At 44.9% G+C, this 5,426-nt stretch overlaps 1 protein-coding gene across 1 annotated transcript in view; it reads right to left on the bottom strand.

The window, feature by feature from the left end:
* Nucleotides 1–5,426, bottom strand: part of Trpv1 (transient receptor potential cation channel subfamily V member 1) — a 45,041-nt gene that overhangs the window by 31,817 nt on the left and 7,798 nt on the right. The window lies entirely within an intron of this gene.

The raw sequence follows: 5,426 nt of genomic DNA on the forward strand, positions 1-5,426 counted from the left end.
TTAGCAGGCTTCATTCATGTTTTAGTATATATCAAATTTTTCTTCCATTTTAAGGCTGAATAATAGTTCATTCCATACCAGTTTGTATATCCATTTATTGGTTGATGGACACTTAGGTTACATCCACCTGTTGGCTATTATGAATAAGGCTAATATGAACAGGGGTGCACAAATATTGGTTCCTATCCTTACTTTTGACCCTTGTGGGCATACTGCATGCCCAGAAGTGGAATCTATAGTATAAAAAAAAAAGACTCTCCAGCAGTGACCCCTCAACTCACGGGTCCTCGGGGTCCTTTTCCTTATAACCATATGAATCAGAGCAATATCCAAGGAAAGAGAAGTTGACACTTCTCCTCAGAATCATGCCCTTAGCATCCAATGTGACTTCGGCCTCCACTGAAGACAGCACCCATGGCCCAACATGCACCCTCTGTTAACAGAGCCTTCAGATTGTAGCATATCTCCCAGAGTCTAATGGCCCTGTGCACACTCCCAGGCCTGCAAGAGAGAACCTGGCCCTCCTCCTCCCCTGGCTGCTTCTACTCTGTTTCCATGGACACCCTTCCCCATCATGATCTTCCTTTACACAAGGAGCCACCAGAACCAAGTCCTTCCCCTTACCTCCTCCCAGTTCACATGCCCTCCCTAGAAACCTTCCCTCCTCCCCAGGACCCATCTGACCTGCAACTCTTTCATCCAGGTGTCCAGCCCAGCTTTCTCCCTGAACTCTCTCCCTGCCTTGTTGAATCTGCAGGTGAGGACCACAATCCTATTCCCTCAAGATGGACTCTTCCTCCATCCACGTTCAACTCCTTCTGAGCATCCTCCCTGCCTATAAAGGAATTAGCTTTCTTCTGGTCACCAAATCTGGTGTTCTTTATCACCTTCAACCTCTCTTCTCTGTCTGGGCTGTGTTTATGTGGCTCACATCCATGCTTAATTCTACCAAAATGGTGGCAAATATTTATTGCATGTATAGAATATGCCATATTGGGATAAGCACTTTATATACACTATCTCACTGGACACTCATAAAAGGTTCATGAACTGGGTATTTTTTGTCCTCGTTTTATAAATATGAAAATGAAACACTGGCAGGCCCCATGACTTGCCCAAGGACAGTAGTGGCTATACTTGTATCTTCAGGAGCTTCCTAATGCTTGAATAAAGATTTCACCTCTCTGCTTTTTGTGGCATGCTGTTCAGAATCTTAAATAGCTCCAAGGCAAGAGAAGGTTTTCATGCCACCAGTCTTCTCTGGACCTAGCACTGAGCCTTGCCTTAAGCAGAAGGCAGGAATTATTTATTGGTATGGCTTTATCTGAACAACACCTGCACTAAGTGGTTTCATTAGACTTCACAATACAGTTAGCATCTTAGCAATCAATGTGGTTTTGGGAGGTTATAATTTGAAACTTGGTGTTCTTGGACCTATATAACAATGTACCCATTAAAACTCTTAGAAATACATCATGTTTTAATGATAACTTCTTGGAGGAGGCTGCTTCTCTAAGCTCAGGATTGATGGTGACAAGGGGCAGCACCACAAAGCAACTAGAGGACACACCAGCAGATGGTTGGCCAGATCAGATATGACAGATGCTGAAAGCCACTGAGAACTACCATCCTCTCTTTTAGTGCTACCACCAGGGGGTACATTGACCTACGCTGAGCTACTGACCCGGGTTATAGAAGCCAAATTTCTTTTCTTTAATCCATCTGGGTTCCTCTCAGATTTGTGGTCAGACTTTATGACACTGTTAGAAACTAGCAAATTCCCATGTGCTGAAAAAGACTAATTATCACCAAATTGGCAACCTTCAGCCTGACATCTCCAAGAGGAGCCAGGTAGAACCAAGTGGTGTCAGTCCCAGGCCCAGGCAGTAGTTAAGACACCTTGGCAGGCGCCTCTATCTAACTGCCTAAGGACAGTGTCAATTCTACTTGGCTTGTCTTGAACTTGCTAAATCTTGTATTGGGATTTAATTTCTCTGACTTTTCTTTTTTGCTTCCCAGATTTTAAACAACTTCAGGAGTCCCAGATCCAGATGGCAAACAGCAAACCTGGAAGAAAATTACTTTCCATCTGCATTTGGTCTGTGTGTTATCACTGTGTGTCTATAGCATGTGTGAGGCCCTGGGTTCAATCCCTGATGCAAAAAAAAAAAAATGTTTAAAGACCAAGTCAAGTGGAAAGCAGGGATCTGTGAGTTAGCATCCTCCAAAAGTAGATGGAGCTGGCCATCTGAGCTGGAAGGGATCAGGCACCTGCTCAGTACTGAAGACAGGAGCATTATAGAGCTGAGTCCCAGTGCAGGGACCAGAAATGAGAGGTAGAGGGCAGCTGGAGGGTCTGGGAATGAACTGAGATTGAACAAGCCCAGCTGTGCTGGATGCCAGCTATATAAACTTGGGGTGAACCTGGCTGGTAGCCCCACTTCTGGGGCTACTTCTTCATCCAAAAATGGGCAGAAGTACCTGCCCTGCCTGGTTTGTGGGGATTTCTGGGGTTTAATAAGGATACTGGGTTTGAATGGGCTCTGGGAGCTAGTAGAGCACAAGGCAGGCAGGAGAGGTTATTGTTCTCAGAACTATGTCTGCCGACTGCTGAGCTATATCCGGCCATTAGCTTGAGGTTGTGACTAATTGTTTTTAAATGAAAAAAAAAACAAGATTTGTTTAATGTTTCATGAGTCAGGCAAGCAAGCATCTCTATAATGAGAATATCTCACCGTCAAAGATGGTCTAGCCATCTACCCATGACTGAGACAAGAGGTCAGATGGGACTCTCTTTCCTTTTCCATGTGCTTTGGAATCCCACAGCAGTACAATAGGGTGAATAAGATGGTCTCTTCTCTCAAGGAGCCCACAATGGGTGAGCAGAGAAGACCTGCACAGACTGGCTGACACCAGGCAAGGCAGGGCACTCAGTAGTTGGCACAAGCCAGGGGCCTGGTGCCAACAGTGAGCATTGACCAAGGTTCTAGATTCCAGTTATAATCCAATGACAGATGTACCACTAGGAAGACAGTGTGCAGTAGGCAGATGACATTTGGGCATGGCTGTGGACAAGGTATAGAATTTTGCCTTGCAAGGAAGACATTCTAAACATCAACTTAAGTTAAGGTACAAGAGGACAGGGTAGAGAACATCCAATAGGAACTCTGCCCTAAAGGAAGTTTCAGTCCACTTAAAAAAAAAAAAAACATGAAAGCCACATAAACATGAAGTGGATACATTCAAAAGGATATGTGTCATTCAAAGGGTGTGTGTCAGGGGAAAGGGGAACAAACTAAATGGGCTGGAGTTCACACCTCTGCTCTGTACTAGGCCAGGCTGCCCTTCTCTCTCCGGGCCATTTTATAGCCTCCTCTACTCGGCTTCTGCCTCCTCTAACACCTACCCTCCAATGCAGCACCCACACGATCAGTTACATTCCTAAAGACCTCCAAAGTCTGTTGATTTCAGGACAGTTTCAAAGCCCTCAACCTGACATCCAAGACCTCCTCAAAGTCTGGTCCATACTTCCAACCACAACTCCAATGACATTCTTTCATTTGCCCTATGAAAAATTTACTCCAGACAATATCACACCCTGGTCACATAAACCCTTTAATATAAACATATTCACCTAGCCTGACCCTTATGTCTAAAATGCCAAAGACAGTGGCTCTAGGGTTTGATTCCTGGGGTCTCAGATAAGTTACTTTAAACTCTGTGTGTCAGTCTCTCCCTTTGAGAAATGGGGATGATAGTACCCACCCTCAGGGATTCTTATAAAGATTAAATTAATTCAAATAAGTGGAGTTTAGAGCAGTTCCAAGTACACAATAGCTACTCAAAAAAAAAAAAAAAAGGTTAACTGCTATTGGTGTCAATGAATTGAAACTTTTCAAGTTCTAGTTGTGTATCACCTGCATGGAGGATGAATTACTCCTCCTTCTGGGCATTTGGGTCATTGACACAATGTTTCATCTTGTAATAGAAATTCAACAACATACCTGCTTACTGGACAGAACACACAGCTCCCACTGGGTGCTCCATAAATGAGAGCACCTCAGAGCCCACTAGACTAGTCTGGTCTGTGTTGGGAGTAGTAGAGACTTCTTGGTCTTACTGTGGCTGTAGCAGTCAGGATGAACTAAGGTGCACTATTGTAACAAACATCTCCCAAAATTCAGTGATTATTTAAAAGGATTATTTCTCACTCATACTATGTTCCCCTCATTGGTTGGTAAGGACCTGACACCACATTGTCCTCATTCAGGGACCCAGCATGACAGAGCCTGCAGTCTCTGGAACACTGCCAGTCATTTGTGACAAAGGGAAAAGAGTGTGACAAGTAACACATTGGCTCCTAAAGATTTCTGCCCAGAAGTAACACCCCTCTGTTCCCATTTCACCACCCAAGCAAATAGGAAAGTACAACTCTACCAAAAGCCCTTAATACCAGAATAGTGAGGAGGGCACAGTGATGCACACCTGTAATCCCAGTGACTCAGGAGGCTGAGGCAAAATGATTGCAAATTTGAGGCCAGGCTGGGTAACAGTGAAACCCTGTCTCCAAAATTTAAAAAATAAAAATAAAAGGGCTAGGAAAGTAACTCAGTGGTAGAGCACCCTTGAGTTCAATCCCCAGTACAGGAAAAAAAAAAAAAAAAAAAAACAAGGATATTGGCATGCAGCCCTAATCCTGCACAGTAGCCTCATTCATTACTTGAGGAGCAATGAGGAACAAGCTGGTTTCAAAGGCCTACTGCCACCTTCTGGGAATGAGGGCAGAACCAGTAAGTGACTTTGGCTGGAGAAACAAAGCCAAATATGAGGTATGAGGTATGAGGACCTGCCTCCCTGAGGTATGAGGACCTTCTGTGCTCTATCCATCTCCCCCGCAGAGGACCCAGGCCACAAGCAGTTGAAGGAGCAACAGGACCTTTGGTTGACAAGCCTCAGCCTTCAGGGGTAGACTGGACATGTGGTTTAGAAAAGGGAAAGAGAGTTCAATTGCCACACTGGTCACAGAGTGGGCTGTCTGGGCTTACACAGCACCCATCTAGTGCCTAATCTTATATGCTCCATCCATAGTAGCCTGAGCATACAAGACAGGCTGCCTCCCTGAAGTATGAGGATCTGATTCCTTGGACAAACGTCCCTCAGCTTCACCCTCTCTCTCATAAGGCCCTCGATGGGAGACCAGGTCTCACTCATCTGACCGAGAAACATGATCCAACTTGTGAAAGAGATCTGCACCCACCTGCCTGGTAGAAGCCTGGGAGGCAAGGCTGGGGCAAGGCTGTTCTAGAGGTCAACCTAGAGAGGATACCCAGAGCATTGTCATCCTCCTGAACCAAACTTTGTGGACATGCTGTAATGTACACTCTTTCCAAAGCAGACAGATGTGTGTTTTATTAACAAGACAAGGC

Source organism: Ictidomys tridecemlineatus, chromosome 3 (assembly GCF_052094955.1).
Source record: "Ictidomys tridecemlineatus isolate mIctTri1 chromosome 3, mIctTri1.hap1, whole genome shotgun sequence".
Lineage (NCBI taxonomy): Eukaryota > Metazoa > Chordata > Mammalia > Rodentia > Sciuridae > Ictidomys > Ictidomys tridecemlineatus.